The sequence below is a fragment of the Pholis gunnellus genome (genome assembly GCF_910591455.1).
Source record: "Pholis gunnellus genome assembly, chromosome: 23".
NCBI classification, from domain to species: domain Eukaryota; kingdom Metazoa; phylum Chordata; class Actinopteri; order Perciformes; family Pholidae; genus Pholis; species Pholis gunnellus.
The window spans coordinates 6,426,763-6,439,625 of record NC_136550.1 but is presented as its reverse complement, the minus strand read 5'-3'; the positions used below and the strand labels follow the sequence as shown (position 1 = coordinate 6,439,625).

Sequence of the window (12,863 nt, the reverse complement as noted above, 5' to 3'; positions counted from 1 at the left end):
GAAAAAAAAAAGATTGTTCCATGAATCACATTTCATGTTATTTTGATTTCCCAGAAACCCCACATCTTTGACATTTAGGATGATGTAATGAAGAATAGTATAACCTAGTGCAACCACCTACAGGGCTTTCTTTTTCTGTGGTCGCATATTAGAAAGCATCCACAGAAATCTACTTTATTGTCTGGAAAGGGAGGTCGATTACGCCAGATGATGAATTTTCATTGTATGTCATTTTTTTTCCCTTACTGTGTGGGGTAATGCTCTAGCGGTGGGGTTCCACCGCAGCTAAACAATGCCTCAACTAGGTCACCGTGAGACGTTTCCTCATAGAACAACATTCCCTTTGAGCCACTGTCTGCACTAAATTGCCCCGTTAAGAAATAGACGCCTGCAGATGGAGAGGCATTTAAATGGAGACGTGGATTTATATGCATCAGTAAAACACTCAGTAGTCTTACTTAGCCTTCCCACAGTGGGGCTCTTGTGATGAATGCATCCTGCCAAGCCTTGTTGTTTATGTAGCCCCTGCTAGCTTCCACTTGATTTGTACCGACGGTTGTGTCAGACTTAAAAACCCTCACGGGGTTCTGCGGCGAACATTTCATAGGCCCGGATCCAGAGTTGGATTTAATAAAGAATTTGAGGCATTAGCAAAAATTCACCGAGGGATCTCGTGGTGAGAGCAGGGCGGCTGTTTTTTTATTTTTATATTCCACACAAGGAAATGAACCATCAGTCGTCATCCATACGTAGACGTGTTATTGGGAAGTGGAGGTTGGTGGATGCAGACCATGTTGTTGGATGTATTTTAAATATATAAGCCAGCAGGCGACCACAGTGGGACCGTATGGGCTCTGGCTGCTGAGTATGTCAGCGGGGCAGCGTGGGGGGACAATGTTGCACATTGGCTGTGAATGTTGAGATGGGGCCAGTGTTTCACTCACACAGCTCTCAAATGCCTCTGTACAGTGCCCCCCCCCCCCACCACCCACCCCTTTCATCCCTCCATTCCGCCTCCCCCTCTTTCCTCCTCCAATAAATGATCCTTTTGTTCGAGTGTTTTTGCCGCGGTTGGCTGGCAGGCCTCAAGCCCCAAGACTAGTGGACTCTCCTGAAAGAGTTTCCCCCTGCAGTCCACAATTTGTGGCCTTTTCTGTCTTGCTTTCTTGATTTCTTTCTCGCCCGGCTTTTCTCTTTATTACTGTCTTCGTTCTTCAGTTTTACTCCTTTTTACTTCGCCACTTCTTCATTGTACTTCAATCTGCGTCCTCACCCGACATCCACTCTTGACAGATTTTTGAGATTCCTTCCCTCCCTTCTGTTCACGACACATGCCGTTGTTCAACATTTTCTTTCCACCAAAAACGCCTTTTTTCGTCCTCCTTTCCTTTTCACATTGTGTTTCACTCCGTCCTTTTAAACGCTTGCAGAGACACTTAAAAATAGATTTTTTTAGTGTCGCGCCGAGACGTTTTCCTTTTGCTGCAGAGCGGACAGCAAGCGGAGAAAGAGACGGACGACAACAAAAATGCAGAGAGGGTTACACGGCGACCCATCTATCCGTTATACTCCAAACTAAATACAGTTTAGAAACGATTAATTATCTTGTCTGCATGGATTCTCTGTGCTTTAATTACAGGGATCTTGTCCCCCCCGAACAGGATCCAGCTCGTAGAGGAAAAAGAGTGCATGTCTTAGGTCTGCATACTTTAGGCGCAGAGGGCCAAAGGCTACATTTGAACATCAGTAGTGGGACATGTGCCAAAGACAATCCTATTTGACATCGGTTACGTAATGTGCTAAACTAACCTCACATGATTTAGATAATGAGGGGAAAAGCGGCGTGATCTATTTCTCTCTAAATAACATATTTAAGAAAATCTAAATAAATGCAAATGTGACGTGTGTGTGGGCTTTGTTGCCCTGCGGCTAATACTTTGAGCCTTTGTGTAGAAAAATGTAAGCGATAAGTGTTCATCTGTCTGCTTTTTATTGAAGCTCAGCCAGCGCGTGGGTTTTTCACTTAGCCGTGTGTAGGTGTTTCCCTCCCAACGTGTGCCGTCGTGACCTTTCCGCAGAACGGAGCGAAACATCAGTTCATGAAGTGGAAAGGATTTTTCGGGACAAACCGTTAATTGGATTAAATCCGCCACCACTCCCACGAACTCCTCCAGAGAGAACAAAAAAAAAAAACTTTATTATCCAGGCTCCCAGCTGTCCCCGAACTCTTTACCATCTGGAGGAAGATTTGTGTGCCAGCCTCAAAATAACCTGTAGCTCTTTTAAAACTCCTTCCCTGGGACACACTACGTCTAATGGGGGAGATACATGAATATTCATTTTGTCAAGTTTCCCCTAAATCCATTTGGAAACATTATTGTTGTTCACAGAAGTGAGGATGTTTTGCATTTGTTTACTGTTGGCTAATTGGAAAAAGTCATGCGTTACCGACCGAGTGCGTCAGTATCTACAGTGTGCGTGTGCATCGGGTCAAGTATTTGCAAATATGTTCTTGTGTATGTTTTCTTAGTTTTAATAACTTAAGATCAAGATGCTACACGGATGAGTGTTATAAATAGATTTTCATAGATTCTTTATTGGGTTTAATGCAATGTCTTTTAGGAAAAATGCCAAACATCGTGAGGAATTACTTGTTAATTAGTTAGGAATCAAATCTTCTATCACGGTGTATATTCTGTATAGTGGTTTGTATTTAGATGTGAATAGTTTGTTTAAGAAGCTGGATAGAACTCTTTTTTTTTGGCTAATTTGTTGAAAGAAAGCTGTAAAATGAAGATACTTTAGTATAATGATTAAAAAATACTTGAAAATATCAGTTGATAATATTACAATTACAAACCCCTATTAAAATATATATATATCAAATACAAAAACTCCCCAAAATGACAACTGAAATAGGACTTTAACTCCACAGAAGTAAATCCATACTGACGTTGACCCTCCCTGCAACATGTGCGTTTATTGGGCTGGTTGGCAGCTGGTTGCTGCCTCCTCAAAGTCCCGGGTCATGTGTGTCAGGAAGAGGTAAACACACTTAGAGTCAGTCAGTGGAGCGACGTGGAACTCGCACACAGCCAGGTCCTTTCAGCACCCGAGTCCTGTCCACCGTAGACATTAGAAGTGGCGTGTAATTCACTCCCCATCAGCCCGTCTGTCTGAGAGAGAGAGAGAGGGCCTCTCTGTGAATGCTGGAAATAGAATTATAAAGATTTAAAAGAAACTTTATTTTTACCTCCAAATAAGTTTCTATCTGATAAAACATCTCAGCAAGGAACTTTCATCCATATCGGAGAAAATCAGATGTGATGAATCCTATAACTATCCTTTGATTATTTGATCATTTAATCATTAAACTGACTGTATTATATATATATATATATATATATATATATATATATATATATATATATATATATATATATATATATATATATATATATATATATATATATATAATATATATACACTGAGTACATGTTGTAACAAAATACACATTCACTCCTCTACACCCCCCTCACAGTTTTCTTTATGCTGCTGACAGACTTTTATTGTCGGGTGTGTACTCTAGGGCAACACCAGGTTAGACTAACAACACTAGTGGTGTTATGTAAAACACGACCACGTGGTCGGGACATGACCCCCGATCGGATGAGGCTCAGGGCAGAGTGTGTGAAGATATGTGTGTGTGTGTGTGTGCGTCTGTCGTTTTAACCTGCTTTGTGTGGGATTCCGCTAGAGTGAGTGACGCGCAGCTCTGCTTGCATTCAGAGTGTAAACGCACACAGATGTGGAGCAGCGGGAGGGAAATTGCGGAGGACACAAAAAAAAACACCACCCTGCATTTTCTCCAAATCAGCGTTTATTTATCAAGTGTGACCCCTTTTGAGATCAAGGGAGACCAACAGCAATGCATTTAGATAAAAGCAACTTCACAATATCATATTTCAACTAGTTATTAGCCTCCCAGACTGCTGTGTAATCAGCGGTATGGGTATGAAAAACAGGACAATACGGGAGGTTCTTATGATTACATAATCCATATTAAGATGGAAATTTAGCTCAAATTTTCTCCGCATTGCAACGTTCCTTCATTAGCCTAATTACAGCGTTGGATGCAGGACAACCTGCGTGTTTCCATGAGGACAGCAGAGGAGTCTGGATCCATCTCCGTGCCAGTTTTGAGTAAACAAAAGCCATATTTCTGTGTTTATTTCATATTTTCTCCTCACATTTTGATAGGTTCCTTTTTCTTTTTTGTGGAAGATACACCAAAATGGAGGACGGTCTCTTCTTTTTGTTGTTGGGCACAGTTTGTTTCTGTTGAAGTCAAGGCCGTGTAGTTTTTCTGCAGTCCGGTTGGCTTTGTTTGGGTGGTCTGTTCAGGGAGTCACCGAACTCACACCGCACATAGCAACAGCTCTCCTCTGTTTGGGTTTTTTAGGGAGTGTTGAAGGCTGTGTGTCCGTCACCACACACACACACACACATAAACACACACATATAAACACACACACACACGCTTTTATTAGAGGACTCGAAGGCTGAGGCGTGGGTTTTTTTTTCTTCCTCTCTCACTTCAATCACAGACCGTGTGATGAGGTCATCTGCGTGCGCCGCGGCGGCAACATCGACTCATTACCGGCCCTCGCCTCTGTGCAATTAGGCGAAACCGAGGACTGGAGGAGTAATCTGAGTTGAACGCTGACACACACACACACGCACACACACATATACACAGAGATTTGTGACGGCTGAGCGGGCTATGAGACAGCACATGGAGCTCTTAACTGTAGAAACCCGGTTTCCTCGCTGGCTTCGCTCTTTACTCTGCCAGCTTTTCCTCAAACCTGTGTGAGCTCGCTAATAGCGCCTACAAATCTCTTCGCAGCCACATCTGGCGCCATCATGGAGATCCGCTGGAGCGCTTTGCTGACATGTGCTTGATATATAATGGGTGCTGTAAACGGGTCCAAATGTTTCTGTTTTATTTAGGTTTCATTTGGACGCAACGGTTTGATTTTAGTGAGAGAGAAAAAAAAAAGTTATTGCAAGGCTATAAAGTACACAGAAGCATCTCCTCATCATCCCCCCACGCATGTCAGGAAACTGAACAAACCTTTGAATTCCTTGCCATGACTGTTGCTTGTAGTTTAAGCAGCTGCGTCGGTGTGGGCATGTTACTGCAGGTGCGAGTGAAACAGCGAGTTAAGATCGAGGATGACTGGTTTGAGTGCTATGTTAATAGTTTATCGCGATAAAGTCATCTAGCTGGAATGTGTACTTGCACGCTTTTTTGGCCCCGTGTTGTGATTTCCCCGGAGCCCTCTGTATCAGCACCCTGCACATCATTAAAGTGAATGAAAAGGTTGCGTTGATTCATGCGGTCTGAACGCGGCCCGCGCAAACTATCACTTCACATTCAGTCCGTCCGGTGATGGACGACACAACCTCGACCTACAACGCAAAAATCGATCAGACTTCGTCTTCGGGGAAATATCCGTTTGCTGACAGAAACTGCATATTTTAAGAAGGACCGGTGTTATATTTATAGTGTTACTGTCGTTCACTCCGACTTCTCTGTTCGGGGAAATCCAGACAATGAGATGTAACGTCTTGAGTAGTGGGAACAATGGTGTCATCTAGAGGAAAAGTGGTAACTGGCTTTGTTGGGACTTGCCCTTGTGTGTGTGTGTGTGTGTGTGTGTGTGTGTGTGTTCATGTAATCTTGCGCACTTGTTGAACCGTATTGAAACTGAACGCTGTAAATCTCGCTGTCTCCCGTATTTGACTGCAGATTGCGTAATATTTACCGTCCCTCCTGCATATATTTGTGTCCGTACTATAACTATTATTTGCCTCATTACAGACATCAAGGGGTCTTCTCATGAAGCCGTGTTGACACTTGAAAGCACAGATAATGGACGAGAACGCTTTTTATGGAGCAAAGGGAGGACTCATTGGGGGGAGCAAAGGGAGGAGGTGAGGCAAATGTGAGGTTGTGGGGATGATAATGGTTGATTTATTTAAATGAAGGCGGTATAAGAAAAGGCACAGTCGGAGTACTTCCACAGCCTGTATCGGGCATTAAACTCTCTCCATTGAATCGCAACTGAAGTTCACATTTGTGCAGAAAATCCTTTTTAAAGCATGAATCGGCTTAAATCGGCTCACTTTTGTATTTTGGGCGAGTTTTGGGGCTGAATCCAGCCGCTATGGCGCCATGTTTTGTTCACAGTAGCAACAACAAGACGGAGCTCAGACGGGCCTCCTCTCCATAGCGACGGTATCCGTCCACCAAACCAAACAGAAGAGAATACGCTGAAATAAGTCAACACAAAGCTGTTCAAGTTAAACAGACGTAGCCTTAGTGATGGCGGTGTTATCACCCGGCTGGTTTTGTTTTTTTTAAGCCGCTCATCTTCCCAAGACCTTGACCAGGCTGCAGTGCCCATCTCCCAACAGGACATTTCTTTTCTCACACACACACGCACACACACACACACACACACACACACACACACACACACACACACACACACACACACACACACACACACACACACACACACACACACGATCTCGCTTGGTGTGTTCTTGCTGATAGTTCACGTTGACAGCGTATTCACGAGGTCAAGGCGACAGCAGCAGTGGCTTCATTCTTCAGCTCATCACATGAAGTCTGAAGAGGGACAGATCAACTGATTAGACAAGGTGTGTGTGTGTGTGTGTGTGTGTTAGAGTGTGTGTGTGTAATTCCAGTAATTCCACACAGCCAACGGGGATCGGATCTTGTTTCCGATAATGTAACAGACACCACGCTCGACTCCACGGTATCGCTGACAAACTCACGCACACACACACACACACTTACCTTATCTATCAATGTTGTATCACTTGCCGTGTTGAAACTAAAGCTTAAACACAGATGGACACAACAAGGCATTTGACGGTGAGGCGTTCAGGAACTGAAAAACAAGAAACTGGCAATCACAAGGCTAACGATAACAGACGCTCTTAGAGTCCGGCCCACGCTGGATTTTTGAGGCTGATAACAATATAAGTATTTAAAGGCTCAACAGGTTAATCTGCTGATTATTTTATCGGTTGTTCCCGAGTAGTTGTTGGGTCTGTAAAGGCGTCGTCTTCAGATCGCTTGTTGTTCTCCTAAACCCAAATATACAATCTGAAAAAAAACAAGGAAATCTTTTCATTTCTGCTTAAAGATTTGATGTGTTTGTGGACATTGTGGCGTAAGAAGATTGACTAGCACGTGACAAAATGTATCCGCATTCTTGTCTTTACGGATTTTATTCTAAATTCCTGCAAGCTGTAGATAAAATGAATAAAACGTCTTAATTGGAGTCGTTTTGTCTGTTTTTTTGGTTCATTTGTTTGTAGATTAATGGCTCTTTTTCACCAATAAATCTTTCACTTACCCTTGAGCCTATTAAGGGTTTAAGCACCTTGCTCAAGGGCTTCTCAACAGGAGCTCCATCATGGTACTTGTGTGTGTGTGTGTGTGTTTTTGGTGAGCTGCCCGGCTGAGCGAATGGTAATTAGGTAGTAAAACCGCGGCTAATGACTCAGTACTCTAGTCATGTTTTGACTGACTAGTTATTTACATGCATTTGGCGCGAGCGCACACACACACACACACACACACACACACACGGCGTCAGGAGAATGAACTGTATTGGCAGCTTGGTCAGGCAAAGAGGCGCCGCCGGACAGACTAAGTGTGTGTGTGTGTGTGTGTGTGTGTGTGTGTGTGTGTGTGTGTGTGTGTGTGTGTGTGTGTGTGTGTGTGTGTGTGTGTGTGTGTGTGTGTGTGTGTGTGTGTGTGTGTGTGTGTGTGTGTGTGTGTGTGTGTGTGTGTGTGTGTGTGTGTGTGTGTATTTTCATGCACATAAATCACTTTTTAACTAAAGAGCTCTGAATTGAAACGCAACCATGCACAGGTAATCAAATGCTTTTCTGTCACATTCAAAGACAAGTCCAACAGCTACAGTCTTCAAGGTACACACACACACACACACCTACACACCTTATTTACATGCATTTGACACACACACACACACACACACACACACTGCTCTAAATAAGAAAAGCTGAGACAGATCATCTGAGCCAATCACCTTTCAGGAAGCAGAGGTCTGCCAAAAGCTCAACTAATGGCCAAAGTTACCTTCACCGACCTGACTCTGGCCATGACTACAGCTACGCTCTCTCACACACACACACACACACACACACACACACACACACACACACACACACACACACACACACACACACACACCTCCTGTCCCTTTTGTCAATACTGTTTTGCTCTTTCTGTTTTGAACAAAGCCGCTCTGCCCCGCCATGCCTCTCTCCTCCGCTCTCCAAACCTCTCTTTCTTCCCCTCCTCTTCCTGTCTTTTCTCTCTCTCTCTCTCTCTCTCTCTCTCTCTCTCTCTCTCTCTCTCTCTCTCTCTCTCTCTCTCTGCAGACTTGTTTTTCTCTTTTTTTTATTACTTTCACACCAGACCTTTTCTTTTCCTCTCATAATCACGTTCCACAAATGAAGGCGCTTTCAGGGCGTGTGAGCCGGCTTTGTGTACAAGGGGTTTTCTGAATGAATGAATGAATGAATGAATGAATGAATGAATGAACCTCTTAAGGGTCGCTGTGGACCGAGAGATAATTTACAGGACACGTCTGCATTTAGAAATGCCATGCCGTGCCATGCCATGCCATGTTTGGTTTTTTTTAGTCTGTCGGGAGTTAAGGTGAGGCCCCCGATAAAGCCTGAATGCAGCTCTCATTACTGCATCGTATCATTAATACTCCGTGTACTTGTCAAGAGTCTGATTTATTGCTTTGTCAACTTGTTATTGTGTCGGTGCATTTCTTACACTTTGAAGTAGCTCTCAGAAAACAGTTTGTCATTTTTGGAAAGTATATACGCCCAACGAATTTCTTGCCGGGATGTTTCAGTCTGGGGAGCGACAGGTTCCATTGACATGAACTCCCTTTACTGTACGTACTGTTATCTTCTCTGTGTGTGTGTGTGTGTGTGTGTGTGTGTGTGTGTGTGTTAGCTTGGCAGCGCGCCAGCTCCCTGTATGAGCGTGATCCCTGGCTACAGAGCGCTGATTGTGCGCTGTGGTATGGGATGTATGCCGGGCTTGGAGAGCGCCGGGCGCTGCCTAAAAGAGCTGAGCAGCCACCCACCAACCTACCGGGGTTACTGAGGCCACAGAGGAGGAGGAGGAGGGAGCTTTTCACACACACTCCTTCTTATTTGTCTGCTTCTTTCCCCTCCTCCTTCTTCACACACTCTCCCTGGAAAACATTCAAGTTTCTCTTTTTGCTTTATTTGAGTTTTTTTTTCTCGTTCTTCTCACTCCGTGTTTGTTTCTCGGCCTCTTTTCTTCTTCTCCATCTGTCGCCCCTATACATTTAGTTTAGGCACACACACACACACACACACACACACACATCTCTGCTCTGTCTCAGGTGATTGTGTTGACACCGCCACCACGTTTCTCCCCCACCATGGTCTGTGTGCGTTTCATTGGATTCGGGGCCATGGCATCGCTCAGCTGCTCCTTCTCTAACTGGGTTTGTCTGTAAAGAGCTTAGCGCCGGTGGGCGTAGGAGAGCACTAAGCTGATTACCGTCCACTAACGAGCCACTTCTCACATGTGTGTGTGCGTGTGTGTGTGTGTGTGTGTGTCCCTTTTCTCTCGTTTGTTTATTTGGCCGCATGTGGTTTCAGGCTCTGTTTGTGTGCGTCTTGAGCTGCGCGGAGGCGGGACGGTTCAGGTGGAAGAGCTTCAGGCGATGACGGGAGGTCAGAGTTGATCTCTGGGTCAGCCGAAGTGCTGACGGTTTACAAACAGGGTGAAGATCCAGTTAAGACTCCTGCGGAGAGGTCAAGTTATTCTCAGAGGAGCGGCCGTCAAATCCCACAAGAGCTTTGGCTGCGAAGCCCTGATCTTACTAGATTGCTTGAATTGTGCCCGATTAAGACCTTTTAGACCAGACGACTGTGGCTTTTTGAGACGAGGCAATGAAATAAAGAAAGGCCGTAACAACAAGTTTCACATCTTACCTACGACATACTGTAGTATGTGCTTCTGGTATGTACTATTTCTGTTTTCTGCTTCAAATTTCCCTCGAGTGTAACTAATGCAGCTTGCAGACAGAACACCAACCGGATATTTTAATTTGCCGTTGATTAATTTTAATGAGCTGCAGGGGATTCAATTTGCAAGTGACCGTTGTAGGTCGCGTCTCGCAAAATCAACTCTTTAGCCTCGTAAAATTTGAGGAAAAGAGGAAGCGAAATGGTATTAAAACCAATAAGAAAGCGGACCAATCTCACCCGATTTTCTTTTTAAACAGCTTAGTTTGCGTGCAGATGTTCATAATTACCAGTCGTGATGGTTGAAGGTCCAACAAATCAAAGGTTTTGAGTTTATGAAGGCAATTATAATCGTGAAGTATGACGTAAAAACATTTTTTGTAGCTTCGCTTCAGCCAACAGATCTTGCAGCACGGGACTCTGAGGACTTTCTGCAAAGTGGAAGTTGAGTTTATAACTTGGGTGTTTCTACCCTTCTATGAGGCCATCTTTTGACGTATGGATTGCTCAACTCCTGGAGGGGAACTGTAGACTAAACACACACGGCCTACATTTCAGTTACCTAACCCTGACGCATCGACCGGGGTCCACGTCCTCTGCAGCTCTGTTGGATCAGGAAGCCAAATTGACAAAGAGTCAAATATTTCATTTCACGGCAGAACATTTTCCAATCCGGACACGTGGACAAGAGAGTCCCGAGAACACCTTCCACCGTCAAGATCGCTGAAATGTTCCGCGTGGTGACTGAGAGAGAGAGAACAAACAGCCCCTCGTATGGGACTCATCGGTGCAGATCGAATGAAGGAGCCTGCGATGTTTGCTCACTGTTGCCATTATTGGCCGGAGAACGGTCGTTAACCTTTAGAGTGCTGCCTCACCTCTACGTCACCTCGCCGTCAGCGCCCCTTCGCCGGGCCTCAGTGGCAGAACTAACAGCTTCCTGTGCTTTGCGGGGCTTTCCTTATTGAATTGAAGACATTGTGTGGAGTCGGTTACACGTCGGCACATGAGTCCTCTGACTGGAAATGCTTTTTTCTTCTTCTTGGGAGTCAATTGATTTATTGCATTAGGAGACAAGTCTCTAGCTTGTCTTGCAGAACCAGTAGCACACGTAGTCAACAGTTCATTTGAGTTTGCTTTAGAATTTGTATGGACTAAATAATGACTAAAGGATATATATATATATTTTGTGGTGTTTTTTTTTTAAACAATTGTTCTTCAATTTCACACATAAGTAAACAAAAGGCTTCTCATTTCTGGCAGTTGACCGTGGAATGTGACAGCTGTCGCTAGTGTTGTTTCCAGCTATTTATACCCAAAATAGTACGGTGGCTGTTCCAGTGTTGAACAAGTAAGTTTAATTTAACCTTTAACCGAGCAAAATAATATAGTTAGCTCATGACATGCCGCTGGTCTTTGGAAGTAAAGCTTAGGTCACTACTGTAGCTTACGTTAAAATATACAAATACGCAGTTTAATGCACTCTTTACACGTTTCGCTTGTGTTTCGGTCAGGCCAAAAAAACAGCACCCTTTAAAAGGCCCGGCATCACTTTTATTAGAGACCCGGCTTGTGGAGGACGACAAATAACTTGAATTAACCCCGTTGTCTCTGGTTGTATTGTTATCATCATACTTTTATTATATTTCATTTGGATTCGTGCCGCGCTCTTGCCGTCGTCACGTGTGCCAGGATTTATTTTTCTTGCCGCTCGTGTGCCAAAATGGAAACGATGGGGAAACCGCACCCGCCCGACACAAACTGGCCCCCGCGTCGGTTTATATTCCGCCACACATGAGCGTCGTCGACGGGTTTATGAGTCTGTGTGTGTTTGCCTGCAGTGCCGCCTGGCTGTGTGTTTTTAAGTGGTGTTCATGGACACATCGTGCTTCACAGAAACTTGATGTTCTGTTTCTGTTGTCTGTAGATTTCAGAGATGCTGTCTTGTCAATTACAGCCCCCACGCCGCACCTCTCCACAGCCCGTTAACACGATGTTCTTCTCTCCGCTGCGAGCGTCACAGCGCTTAACCAAGAGCATTAAAAGCCCCGAATCGGCGGAGGAGAGGAAATGAAAAAAACGCGGCCGACTCTCCTGCCTACTTATTAGTCATACGTGGTCAAGAACAAACAAGTCGGAAATAACACGGCGAAGAGGCTTCGGGAGGGGTGGCGTCTGCGCGATGTGTTTACCCGGCTGAACGTCATTTGGCATTAATGAAATTCTTTGTATTCATGGCCAGTTGTGATCCAGAGGAGCTGAAGGAAACACGAGTCTTCGCTCGCACGTGTTCCCCAGCTGTATGGGACTAGTTGAGGGGGTTTGTGGGTGTCATCAGTGTTGGCGTACGCTTCGAGCTGATGATAATGAGATGAGGGCTTTTTAGGAGTCCAGCAGAATCTGAATATGAATCACCTCCTGTCCATAAACAACACACACACACACACACACACAGCGAGGGATCGGCCCTGCGTCATCATGCTGCTCTAGACGCTCCATCCGTGTCTCCATTAACGGCTCTTCTTTCTCTTGTTTTTTGATGTTTTCGTGTTTCCAGCCGTCTTCGCTCTGTCAGAAAACCAACCACATGTACAGAGCAGTCCTCAAAGGAGCCTATTTACTACAAATCACATGCACTTAACATCGCGGTGGAACATTTTGCAAACCACGCTGGTGGGGTGACTATCATTATTTTACCCTCGTAGTGTTTT

At 44.6% G+C, this 12,863-nt stretch overlaps 1 protein-coding gene across 1 annotated transcript in view; it reads left to right on the top strand.

Moving 5' to 3' along the window:
• The window catches only part of LOC306714296 (insulin receptor substrate 1-B), a 35,180-nt gene that overhangs the window by 14,511 nt on the left and 7,806 nt on the right, over positions 1–12,863 (top strand). The gene's annotated exons all lie outside the window — the stretch shown is intronic.